Source organism: Chaetodon auriga, chromosome 7 (assembly GCF_051107435.1).
Source record: "Chaetodon auriga isolate fChaAug3 chromosome 7, fChaAug3.hap1, whole genome shotgun sequence".
Lineage (NCBI taxonomy): Eukaryota > Metazoa > Chordata > Actinopteri > Chaetodontiformes > Chaetodontidae > Chaetodon > Chaetodon auriga.
In genome coordinates this window covers 19298550-19312678 of record NC_135080.1, presented here as the reverse complement: position 1 = coordinate 19312678, position 14129 = coordinate 19298550, and the positions used below count along the sequence as shown (strand labels likewise).

At 42.9% G+C, this 14129-nt stretch overlaps 1 protein-coding gene across 5 annotated transcripts in view; it reads right to left on the bottom strand.

The window, feature by feature from the left end:
* The window catches only part of rap1gap2a (RAP1 GTPase activating protein 2a), a 77032-nt gene that overhangs the window by 49272 nt on the left and 13631 nt on the right, over window positions 1-14129 (bottom strand). The gene's annotated exons all lie outside the window — the stretch shown is intronic.

The window sequence follows — 14129 nt, the reverse complement described above, 5'->3', positions numbered from 1 at the left end:
TGATATTAGCAGAAAATGCCAGCACCAGGTGCCATTTATGGATCACAACTTGTTTTGCCAAGACCAGGTACTGTTGTACATGACTGCAGCTCCTTCCAGCGTATCAAATTCTGTGTCAAAAAGGTTGACTCATCCTGCATCAGCAATTAGTTTGACTTTTTGGGAAATAGGCTTATTCCTTCTTTTGCTGAGATGAAAAGATCAATATCACTCTCGTGTCTGTAGAATAAATATGTAGCTGGAGCAAGCAGCCGGTTAGCTTAGCTTCGCACAAAGACTGGGAACAGGGTGGCTCTGGCCAAAAGTAACAAAATCCTCCTACCAGCACCTCTAATTCCTGGTTCAGACTACATGAAACTAGTCTGATTCTGAGACGATTTTGTTGTAATAAAATTCCTATATGTCAAACTCACACCTGTCATTATTGTTATCCAGATGCTACCCAGTAGATGGATAAATAATGACAGAATGGGCCAAAGTTTACACCACCTCTTGCACTTGCTTTTAATGTTATAGCGCATCCACAGACATTTTAGCTTTCTTTTCTTTTTTTCGGTACACAGGACCAGCATCACCAGTCACGGCATGCGCTGTGATCGTTAGATCTGGCATGGTGACCATCGTCAAAGACAAAAAAATATTAGATGTTCAGAGAAGGTTGACACAGTCTAAAAGTCTGCAAATGGGACGGGTCACACAAACACACATGACTTCCACCCAGGAGACCAGAGTTTCTGTCCTGAGAAACCAAGAGAGAAACCAAAGGCGATCAAGCTTTTTCTGATCAGTTTTGTTGCACAAACCTCACTAAACTGTGACTGTTTCACAGCATCAACCATGTTTAAGAAGGGCTTTCTGGCAGGAAGGCTTTGTGGGTCACTTTGATGAGACTGTGTTGCACGGCAGTTGCTCAGGGCATCTAATGTGGACCCGGATGGGTTTGTATGGAGTTAGATGAAAGCCTGGTGCGTCTCATATGGACCCTCGAGGGTACTTTGTGCGTCTGAGTGAGACGCAGAGGTGCATGTTAAAGCGATGGAATTTGATGCTCTGGGAATGAGGCTGCATACCTTATTTGTGTGAATGTGTAAGAATGAGATTTGACAGTTTTACGGGGAATTATGCTCCATTATTTCTTGTTGGGTAACTTCCTGAAGTTTTCACTGGTTGCCATAAAGTTGTGCAGCACATACACACTGGCTCCCCATTTCCATTAACTCTCAGCAACAATGAAAATAAGTGTAGTTTCCCTAAAGAAGAAATCAAAAGAGACAAGGATGATACAAAGGCGGAAACAACAGGAATAAAGACAAAGAATCAAATCAATAAATAACTTAATTAATTATGAGCAATTATGAGAATAGAAAGTATGAAAACCAGTGAAGAAGTGAGACCGAGCAAGTAAATAAGAGATGCAAGACAAACGAGAAAGAGGACGAGCAGAGGACGGAGACAAAATGCAAGTGAGAGATCACAGCAAAGAGCCGGAGCATAGAAATGAGAGTGGCGATTATGAATAGGAGATATATTGGTTCCTTTTGTGAGCGCTGATTACAGTCTCAAATCACAGACTGTCCTTTGTTAATCACCAGGCACACTGGCCTTGACTAGCGCTCTGCTCACTGCCGTCATTTCACCGCGACAGAAATGTCATCGGATAATTATTTTCACACACTCTGGGCAATTTGCAGCATGATTGCTTATCTCTGCTGGTGATGTGTTAGTAAATTGGCTTTTCGGCAATGTTCTGTCTCTCTTTCGCGCAAATATCTCTTCATCCTGTTGACGCTGGTTTTCGCAAATGAACCTTTGTTCTCTTGCTCCCGAAAGTTTTTTTTTTTTTTTTGAAGCAGCGTCACATGACACAACAGCAAACTTCGACTTTATGTGTGCTGCTACACCTCATTCATTTAATTACTTCTTCTTCTTTTGTGCTATATACGAGCCAGTGTTTCTCCCGTTCTATAACCTGTTGTATGTGTTTCTCAGTTTGCATGGTTGACTAAAATACTGTATCAGCTGACAGCTGGATGACTGTCAGAAGCAAAAAATAAAACACACACAAGCACATTTATGTCTTTTGTCTTGCTGCCTGCAGCCTTTTCTAGAACAAAGCTTGTCTCCTTGTTGTACTAAACAACAGCATACCAAAAAGAAAGAACACAAAACTTTCAATGTCCTCCAGTGTGTTCTTTTAGTTATAAGAATAGCACAGCTCAGAGCTGAATGTGTGTGCATAGAGAGTGTGTGGTTGAGTGAGCGTCACAGAAATAACAGTGAATGCGAGCAGAGCGGAGGAAACGCTTAGCCATTAGTCGTCAGTCTGGTGGTAAATGTACAGTATAAGTTACAGTGTGTTAGTTAATAAAAGCTGCAGCTTCTCACGACCATGAAAAGACTCATTTACTGTTTCCAACCTGCTTAAAAAGTGAAGTGGGTTAGCACCGGAGCCCCTGTAACAAGCTCACCTACATTTAGTACTGTCTGCAGGGGAAACGCAAAACAGATGTAGGGATCAGGTACATCTAGGGATGGTTAGCTATGGGTTTCAAGGGTACAATACAAAGCAGCTTTAGAAAGAAACAGCACAGCCCTACAATACGTTCATCCTTATCACACTGAGGCTAACTCGCTCTACACTGCAGTACAGTCACAAAGATGTGTCTTTGTCCCTTGTTTTACATGTAGGGCATCAAACAGGTAAGAAAGCTGACTTTTAGCACATGAAGCTTTAGCATCAGTCTTTTAGCATTAACATCGTGCATACAGTCAGTCAAAAGTCAGCTGGAGACAGTGTTTTCAACCAGCTCATAGGCAGTAAATCTGCCACGGTTATTATTGTAATTGGCATTTGTCCTGTGCAAGAGCGGGCAGGTTGGAAGGGGGCAGTAGCTGTAACAAATTGTGCAACAATATTTTTAATGGTTTTCAATCTCTGACCATTTAGCACATTTTGCTGAAGTGAGAGCTGCATACATGCTATACATTTAGACTTTCATCTTTCCTAGCATGTACAATGTAATTTGATTTTGTGGTGACCTGGTGTAAATTGCCATGATCTATCAACAGAAGCCATTACAATTTTAGCTGTTAGCAACAATGCATGGGCCGAGCAGGCAAGGACAAGCTGAGGCCGTATCTGCGGGTTGCTCAATATGGAGATGAATTATTCCTTTGAAAGAAAATTGGGTTTGAGCTCAGCTCTGCCAGAGCGAGAGAGGACCTTGTTCCCTGCCTCTGATGTGTTTACAAAATGGGCACTGAGAAGGGAAAGTGCGTGTGTGTTTATGTGTGTTTATGCATATACGTAAAGCACAGAGCTGAACAGGAGCCAAGGAGCCTTTAATAAAGATTTCTACCATGATTCCACTTAAAAACAGCAAGGTGAGCCAATAACAAAAAGTGATTTCAGCCCTGAGACTGAGACAGATAACACGACAATCGGGGGGTGAAAAAAAACGAGTGTTAGCTTGATGGAAAGCTTCAAAATGGCTTCTGAATCTGGGGACGGACAAGAACATCAGGGAAGCGCTCGGCCATCTATTGACAGCTTTCCTGTGGATGTTTGAGAGTGAACTTAGGGGGTCATAGAGCAAGCACACATGCATTCCCCTTCTTTCTTACAAGCACACATCCACAGAGGTCAAACTTACAGCAGGAGGGACACTTCTATTTCATAACCCCAAGTCCTTCCTTTGTCCTTCTTCCTCTGCCCTCTTTCTACCTCATGTTACACAAGAGAGAATTCACCTCTTTGTCTGTTCCTCCAGCTCATGAACCAATCCTCTTTGTCTTATTTTTTCCTTTCCATTTTGACCCTCTTCTCTTCTTTTTAGGTGTTAAGAGCATCTCTGCTGTGTGGGGTAGACTGCAGTGCCAGGAAGGAAGGAGGGAAGGAAGGAAGGTCTGACGTTCTCCTTCTCCTTTTTGTTTGTCCAATCTCAGTGAAGGATCTGTCTACCCTCGCCTATTATTGTCTCCTTGCTCTCTCCTATCACTCTTGATCCTTCTGCCTCTCCTCTGAACCATGCAAAGCCCCCCCACCACCACCACCTCTCCACCCCCCATTCTCTTTCTCATTTTCTGCACTCTCCACAGCGTCACCCTCCCTTCTTTCAGATGCTAAGGAGGAGACAGGCTGTAATTTGCCGCTAGCTTATGTCAAGTGTTTGTGTACAAAACAGGAACAGCAGCAATCGCTGAGCATAACTTACAGCATCCTCTTAAGTTGGTTTCCAACAGCAACACTGCCAGACCTAGTTAGTTTTGGCAAAGACTCCCAGAGACACAACAGAGATCCATGAGACGGAGCAGAGATGTACATAACACACACCAAGGGCAGCTGTATCAAGTCGCAGTAAATAAGGAAACTTACAGTGATGACAAACATATCACTGGGTGTTATTATTTTCCTATATAAGGACGTATTAATATAAAAGACATGCAACACCTGTTACGAAATGCCTTCTAAATGTCAGGTTGCATTTGAATTAATTTCCCAGTTCAACTCATTATCGGTCATCGCCCTCTCAGCTCGTTCGGATGAAAAACAGAGAAGTTTCCATTCTCCTGCTGCAATCACAAATCTAAATAATAATAACTTGAATTTTATTGTGTTCTCTGGTTATTTACAGGATTAGCCGGGTGTTATTCTGTGTAACGTGAGTAACGTGTTAATCTTTCTCTCAGTCCTCATTTCCCTCCCCTGCCTGCAGTGGCTTTCAACCCGGACACTATTGGTTCTTGATGAAGGCTAAAGCAGCTGGGTGCTGAAGCCTGTAACCAAATGTTACTCAGAAGCAAACAGTGCATAGTGAATTTGTTGGGAACTATTTTCAGCAGTGGATTAATACACATTTGATGTGCTAGTGAGTATTTGGGGCAGCAGGATGTTCAAAATAAACTGCAGCATGTGAGTTCATAGTAATTAACTGTCACTCAGTCAGCTGTCTGGCTGAATGGTGTCTTTAATGGTTTTTATACAACAGTGGAGCTTTACGGCACAGAGGAAGAAGATATATCAGGATTTGGATGCACACACTTGTGGCATCAATTCATTGTTCATTTTGGTATATTTGAGATTTACTGACGATGAGAAAATATCACCAGACTTTCTTATTTATATTTTTTGAGACATAAATAATATAATACATTGAACAATGCAGGCTGGATGTGAGGAGTGTACCAATCAACCCAGGAGTAGATGAAACAATAATGCTACTTTTAACCCCTTTACGAGATGAATAATGGCGTTACACAAATTGTCAGATGTGCAGCGCAGCGCTGACGCACATGTACCTGTAGGGTCAATTTGCAGGTTTACAGAATCAATCTCTGTTTATCTTTATCCTCAGAGAAAGTCAGTGAGGGTGGTGGAGATGATGACATTCACAGAACAAGAACAGGTACATCTCTGATCCTCACGCCTCCTATCTGTCTCCCCCTCCTACGTCCCCCGTGGATATGGATGTGCGCGCGGGTGGGCGTACGTGCCACTGTGTGCGCGTGTATGCAGAAGCGAACGCGTCCGTGCTGTTTACCCGTTCTCAGCAGCTTGCCGCTCAGGGAGCTCTCTGCCTCTAAATAGGTGAGGGTCTGTTTTATGAGCCCTTAACAGCCAGCACTCAGGCCAGATGGTGCGCTTATCAGCCACTCTGTGTGTGAGTGTGTGTGCAGCATCAGGCAGAAGGCAAGAGGTAAATATTTGTCAAAAGCAAAGAGGCAGCTGGTTGTCTGGGGGACTTTAGAGTAACAAGACTCTCACTTAACAAGCAGAGCATACACACATGGATACTAGTGGCAATACATATTTTAGGGATTGAGAGAGTGGAGAGAGGAAAGTGGAGATGATGCTTGCTGTAGTTCAGTTTTGTTTTTCTGGTCTGGAACGTGGCCACTGATCAACAGACAAGCTATAAATAAAGCAATTAGGCCTCAGGCTCATTTCTGCTGTCAGATTTTGCAAGGCCAAGGAAGAAAATACAGGCTAAAGCTACAAAATGACACAAAAATGTAGTTGTATAGACCAGATTAAAGGAATAGTCCACACATTTTGTTTTCTCATGAGGAAAGATGGTTCTCAGTTTCATCTGTGCACGTAGCAGAGAAATGTGTCCCAGATGTCTTTGTGAATGAAGCTTTTAAATGTGTTGTATTTATATGTTTGAGCAGATCTAGTGTTAGTAAAGCTGCTAAAATGAACATTTAGATGAACAGTGGATCAAATGGTTACATGTGAATGTGAAAGATTTTACTGATAGTGACTCACAGGTTATATCACCCGACTCATCAGCTTCCCTCAGTTCTAGGGAGCTTTTTGGCTTCCTTAACCTCATTGTCACTCTCACTGCTCCCATAGTGCTGTTTAAAGGTGCACAGATAGACAGCTATTCACAGCAAAAAGCTGTGGAGAGAAAAACGAACAAACTCCACTACCAGCTTAGCCCCAAACAGCAGACAGACAATAAGCGACTAGCTGGTGAACAAGGTGGAGCATTTAGCCGGTGAATGTTAAGGATATGAGAGAGTGGAGACCAAAACAGACCTAAAAGAAGAGTTACCACTGGACTCAAAACATCAGGTGGCCAGAGACACATCCTGAAATGAATGTTAACGTTGCTTTGTGTCTGCTCAATGGAAAGAAGAAGCTATTGATGACAAGTTGGCAAACTTGAAAGGTCATGATATTGCAGCGGTGCGCTTCTTGTTTCTGCTGCCCCCAAGTGGCCGTGAGCAGTTGGCACTGGAGCTCAGTGACTGCACACAGTGTCTTAGAGGTCCAGTCTGCATTGTTGCCAAGTTTGAAAATCATTTGATGAGTAGTTAACAAGATATACTACAACATAGCAGTTTGCTCCCCTTTTTAAGGAGTTTCTATTTCCCCATGCTTACAGTCTTTATGCTAAAACGAGCTAAAAACGTCCTGCTTCCATCTCTTTACTGCCTGCAAAGAGATGTCACTGATATGTAAGTAATTCTTATGTAACTTTGCACAGCAGACAAACGGTCAAAAGCTCATTTAAGCAAACCAAATATAAAATGCAAGCAAAGCAGCAATAACAAAAATAGCTTGTTGTGTCAAAAGTCACTCAGTGCCTCTTGTATCCACTGCAGCTTGTTAGGCTTCTTAGATGACTTCTACTTGATCTCCTTTCATTAAAAACATCCTTCATCCTTTAGCGCTCCCCTGAATATGGCACCATATTCAGCCTCCACCCCTCAGTCATTACATCAGATTTAGCCTTGTTCTAGGCAGAGGCTCCTGTCCCTACATGGTCCTCAGCCAGCCTCAGCCACCTGATCGCCCTTTAATAAAGTAGTCGCTCTTTACTGTGTCTAGAAACCTGCAGGTGTCTTACTAATTCCTCTGAAACAAGAATGCAAGGCCATGAATCAAATGAAACGTCCCTACAGACAAACAGTGCAGAGATCTGGGTCATTACACGTGGGGAACAAAGTAAGTGTCATGTTACCAGCCATGTTATGCTGTCCCCTATGTATATTATTAACACACACACACACACACACACACACACACACACACACACGATCCACTGGCAATTAAGTCTGGCTGCAAGGTGAGACAACTCGGGTCTATCACCATGGTAATGAACCATACTGGACCATCCCTTATGATCATCAGTTCTTGCTGCCATGGCAACAGCCTTGGCTCCCTATAGGCTGCTACGTACACTATGGCTGAAAAAAACAAGGTGCACTTGTCTTGCAGTGGTAACCTATAGACACAAGCCTCATGGATTTAAGGTGGAGTGTGTCAGGTGACGTTTAGATGGAGAATTGCTGTTTTTCCACCTTGTTTATTCGTGATAGAATTCATCTATGAACGAAAGAAAACACGGCCGCATGTCAGAAAAATACTTTGAATTGTCCTTGAATCGTCTCAGTGTATCAACTTGCATGTTTTGATTTAAATAGCAGATAATAAAGCATGAAGTGTAAATTGATCTCACAGTGAGTCATTAAGAGCTATTCCCAATGACAGCTTCAACAGGTGGATGTGTTAACTGGTGGGTGGGAGCTCGACACTGATTCAGCACACGTGAAAACAGAGAAATTGCTCACTCTAGTGACCGTTTTTCTTCACTTCAGCTGCTTTCATTAATGAGAGGCACGTCGAGACAAACACGTGCCGTTAGCTCCCCCTTGTGGTCTTTGGAAGAATAGGCAAAATGTGTGGTTTGCACTTCACCCATGGACTGTCAGAAGAGTGCAAGAAGTAGGTCCAAGACCAGAAATCAAGAATTCAGATTTCCAGTGCTGTAATCAATTTGAAGGGTAAAAATGTTTTTATTTTTCATTTAAAAATTACGAATGCTGTCATAAGTTAAATTAATACTCTTACTTAATTTCACTAGAACCAAAGGTGTGACAACAGGGGAAGTTCAACATCCTCCCCCTGAGCTCTTGAGGATGGGTGGAGTTCCACCACTTCCCACATCGCAGTGTCTCCACAACCTTGTGGTCTCGGTTTCTCTACAATTCTCACACACACACACACACACACACACACACACACACACACACACACACACACACACACACACACACACACACACTCACTCACTCACTCATGCAGCCACCCACAGGCAGAGGGAAACTCACACACAGGACCTGAGGGTTTGTTGTTTAAAAAAGTGAAGTGAGACTGTGGGGCATGGAGTTACTCAGTCCCACCTTTTAGGTTCTGTAGCTTTGTATGTGAGTGTTTGTGGTTACACTGAACCCTGGTTCCCAAATTACGCTAAGCTGAGCATCACATTCACCCTGACCAGTTATGTATTAGATAAAAGCTGACTGGATTTCTGTCTCCATTACTGCTCCTCTCCTTTCCCCCTATAACACGAGCCTCCAGGCTTATATTATACTCGGTAACAGACTGGAACTGTGTACACTACATCAACAACTGTGTCCAATAAGCAAAACACAATAAAGCTGACAGCTCATTAAGGCAACATGCAGGCTCCCTGTGACTAACCACTGCCTCTTCTGAGCAAAGCCTTAAGCCTTAATAAGCCATCACCTAAAGTAAATATGATACCAGCAGACATTTTGTCTCATGTTTGTTCTGTGGCCACAACTCACTATCGTTCGCTGCAATATAGAAGGTGCACTAGGAGATAGAGTAAATGCCAGGCTCCAGAAATAGCAGCAGCCCATTTGCTCTTTTCCATGATGCTGGTAGACAGATAACATTTACACCTGGCCCCAAAATACTAGGCTAGACAAAGATAAGAGGAGGGGACTTTTTTTTTTTTTTTTAAGAGGAAGGCACCTCCTCTTACCGTGCTCCTCGAGTCTTTTCAAAAATGGCTTCTTTCATGTTTTTTGTCCAAACCTATTTTCTCCAGGGTCCTTAATCTCAGCCTCATTCGTGTCACTCACTTCCCCGTCAATCCACGTAACAATCCAGCTCAGGTGAACAAAAATGCAATATATCCTCCAAAAGGGAATGAAGTCAAATGTAAGACTAGAGACACCAACACAGTCCTAAAAAAGGATGCTGAGACTGCTGAAAGCTCTTGCAGCCACTAAAGCTGGCAGCTGCTGCAGCTTTCCTGCAGCTCCAGCAACTTGTTCTTAGTCGTGATTTATATTAAGCAACTTTTTTTTTTTTTACTGTAACACCTCATAGTAGCGTAGAAATACTGCATGAAACTCAGCTGTCTTAAATGTCCAAAACACGGCATGTTCCAAGTGTGGTGAAGAATGGAAGAAATGCGTAAAAAGGCGAGTTTCGGTCTTGCAACCTCCATTGTAGCCTTCAAACCACTGAAAAAAGAATCATTGACAAAAAATAATATAAATTCAACCATCACAGATATCAGCATCAAAAGTCATAGCACCCGTCTCCTGCTTAACATTTAGCTTTGGAGCCATGTTTCTAGCTGCTAGCGTGTAGGACTAGTGGCACATCAAATGGATGGAAGAACAAAGAGCAACAATAATAAAGACAATGGTGTGATTGCTTTCAGTAGAAAGGGAAGACAAGAGAGGAGGGGGCAGAGGACGATGGGAATAATGTATGACCAGTATCAACGTCTAATTAGCAGCAGCTGAGTGCAGACACTCTCTCTCACACACACATATGTTAATAACAGTAGAGTACAGCAGTCAGGCAGACAGTTGGCAGATTGTAAATCTAGAGCTTAAAAAATCTGTGGTTGAGCCTTTTTTTTTGGTATTTACACTCTGGAAATCAAGCTCGTACAGCACATAAATGATACCAGACATAAGGACATGAGGCACACTGTACAACAGCAGCTCTGACAAGGAAAAACTAGACATGCAGGTGTCATGTCTAATACAAACAGACTGATGCCAATCAAGTCATTTCATGCATCTTTGTCACATCGAACAGAACAAATCCGTACACCAGGCTGTGATGAACGGTACTGACAATCCAGCTTTATGAGCTGGAGCCATCAAATATCCTGAGGAAACGCATATAACACACAGCAACACTGTTTTTCAGCACACTGCTCTCCTCCAGGCTTGTTTGGCTTTACCGAACTTCACTCACTAAGTTCAGTCATCTCTCCTCTCTGTACTTCAACACCAGCAGTCAGTCAGGTAAGGTCAGTAAAACATAAGACAAATCAAATGTCAGTAAGGACATTATATGTCTTAGAACATGTTTTGCCTCGAAATGCTGCAGTCTCCTCTCCAAAATGCATGTTAATGTATCAATAGCGATCAAATCACAATACGTCTTCTGACTTTAATAGCATTACAGTAATTATTAGCTGTAACATCAGATGGTCAGATTTTCTGTAAGAATGTAATTCCAAGTATGCAGACAGTGTAAAAATACACACAAGACAGACAGCAATTACTCACCACAGTTTGCGGGGCATCGTCACAATATTAAGAAGCTGATCAGGTTCAACCTCTCCCTGCCTCCCTCCCTCTCTATCTTTCTGTTTCATCCTCTCTCTCCTCTATTATTCCTGTCTGTCCACTTATAATATGCATTCAGCCTCACCACCACTTCAAGACAAAACCCACAAACAGATGCATGTGTTTGCTCAGACACACACACACACACACACACACACACACACACACACACACACACACACACACACACACACACACACACACACACACACACTGGTTTGATTATGCAGTTATTAATGAGGTGCCGTGTGCATGGTGAAGGTGGAGAGATCTCTTTGTGGTAACCGTGAGCAGAGGACAGGCAGAGGGACACTGGGGATCCATAAAAAACAAGATGCAGGAAGTCTTATAATGATAAGATTAATCGATTTTTCGTGCATCTCTGCAAGCAAGACTTCCGGGATCTTGTTTTTTTATGCTTCCACCTGCACCACCAAAGAGCACCTGTGGGATCAGCCATGCATCCTCCCTCCTTTGTAAACCACTGGGGATTAATGGCAGAGGACAGAGAGCAGAGAGGAGAAAGATGGAGCGAGGGAGGAATAAAAAGCACACTGTAAGCTGAGGGCAGGCGGGAGAGAAGAGGGAGAGGACAACAAAACAGAATCCTCACACCTGCTCACCTGCAGCCGCAAACTTTGAAGTCAGACATCCATCTCGTGTTTTTGGTCTCTTGGCCTTCCACTCTCCTTTTCACCTTTCTCTTTTTGTCTCTCCTCTTACATTGTGTCTTTTTTCTCCTATATATATATATATATATATATATATATATATGTATTCCCTGCACTCCTTACACAAAGCCACTGCAGACTGACTACCAGCTCTGCAGCTGGGGCCAGAGTGAGACAAATAAAGAGTCAGTGGTGATAATGGAATGGAAAGAAGAGGTGAAATTGTCATCCTGCTCTGTCTTCCTCCAGGCCTTTTTTTTTCTCTTTCTTCTCATGTTATCATGTAAGTCCAGGCTTTCTCAACCTTTTCTGGCCCATCACGCTGCCTTGCTGTGACTCAAAATGAAATTATTCTTAATGGTATTTGATCATGTTAAAAACAAAGAAAATCCCTTCTTGTGCATGATTCCACCACAAGGATGATGACCTCATTCTCCATCTGCCCATCCTCCCCTTTGCATTGGATTCTAATTGGTAGCAATCATAAACTGGGGGTGACAACATATCAATCTTTCCATCCTGCAAAGTGTTCTTCTCTTTCTTGACACTATGGTGCTTTCTCATATCTAACACCTCCATTGGACACGCACGCACGCCTGCACACACAAGTCGGTGTTATTGAGCGTCGAGGCAGAGTCACGACTCACTCATTTATATTCAGAGCCACTCCAGAGCAGACGGTCTAATGACACCTGGCCAGGGAGCGAGCGAGACACTGGATGTGTGTGTGTGTGTGTGTCCGTGTGTGCATCTGATGGTGTGCATGAAAACGCCGTAGCTCACCAACAAGTCCTATTTTACATGACTCAGGCTAACCTGAATTTCCCACATGTCTGGAACAAGCTGACAACAAATCTGCCATGTTTTATCAACGGAGCAGTTGCAGCCTGAGTCCAGCATCTTAATCCTGAGTCTTATTCATGTCCATCTGAAAGTCAAACTTCATCATCTTATACTATAGAAATCAAACACAGTCACTTCATTTCGAAAGGCTAAAAACTAAAAATGTACTTAGCTTCTACCAGCTTAGTTGATTTAATTAACCACATTAATTAATTTCTGCAAAATTCGAATTACGTCCAACTGCACTGACATTTTTTGATTTCTATGACTCAATTAGAGACAGAAAGGTAACATGGACATTTCTTTTTTCTTAAGTCAAGGCAGCTTGTTTCCAAATGTGTCATTTCTTCAACCAATCCCAAAACAAAATCAACAGTGAAGCGCAGTCTTTCAACAGGTGGTGCCAACAGGTGAGACATGAAGACGTGTGGCAACAGAAAAGGCTCAAAGCTGCTCAGGGAGGGACGGTAATTGACTCCAAAGTGAGTGAGACACATAGTGGAGTGAGTTCCTGAGAGTGGGGTTTGGGGTGTAGATACAGATGGAGACAAACACACATGCACACAAGCCCTTCATCTCCCATCACTACGGCAACCTCCATTAACAGAGCTTGCCGGTGGTTTGTTTCAACAAAGAGAAGCTCCTCACACACAATATCCTGAAAGAGCATCGCATGAAGCAGGTACACAAACTGAGCAGATGATAATCACATTTGCTCTCCACCCCAATCCAGAGCTCATTTGAGCAAGCAGCTGTTGACCACTGCACAAGGGGATTTTCACTTCAGCCTCACGTTTTTCTCCACTTGCACGAGCCACAAAATAAAATTGACATCTGTCAAAACATGAGCTGTTAGCTTCTGCTTTTAAGGCTCTGAGATACAAAGGAAAGTCAGAATTATCTGTTGAGCATCATCAGTCCTTGTTTCCAAAACACAGACAACCAAAGTGAGAGTGAACAAGGACGTCTGTGCCAACGAATCAACAACGCGAGTGGAGCGACACAGGACTGCTACTACTAAACAGTATACTACTGCGGCTATGAAAGGTCATGTGCTAAAGAGAAATTAAACTATGCAAAACTGTGCATAACCCAATTATATAAGACTGTTATCTGATTTCATGAAGCTATACTATATCACTCCCTGTGGGACAATTAGTCCTCTGCAGTTGATCCATCCTTGCTGTTTTGGAGCAGTTTTAAGCCACATTACAATGCCCACAGTCCAGCTCCACCCCTGAAGCCAGTGTTGATCAAGGACAGAAGCAGAAGTACTACTAATGCCTGACATGTTTACTCGCTGTGACCACGCTGCCTTACAATGAATCAGTGAGATCTGAGATCTGACAGGGCTGCAGACAGTCTGGAAGGATGCGCCGCTGTTCGCCGTCTCGTCCTTCAACTGGAGCACTGAACAACTTGACAAAGCAGAAAATTAAGTACCCAGAGGGTTTGTTCAGGAATGAGTTTTGATAAGAACACAGGCTTTATTTTTGATTTCAGAAGTGGAGAGGATGCAATAAAATGTGGAGGTCTGCAACCAGACAAAAAACCCGAATGCTATTTATTTACATACATTTATATTGACATGGAAGTTAGAAGGGTCTTCTAACCAAGTCAAGAAACGTCGTCAAAACTTCTGTATTATCAATGCAATAACCCAACCAGATCTTCCTGTCTGGTTGCATGAAGCGCAAA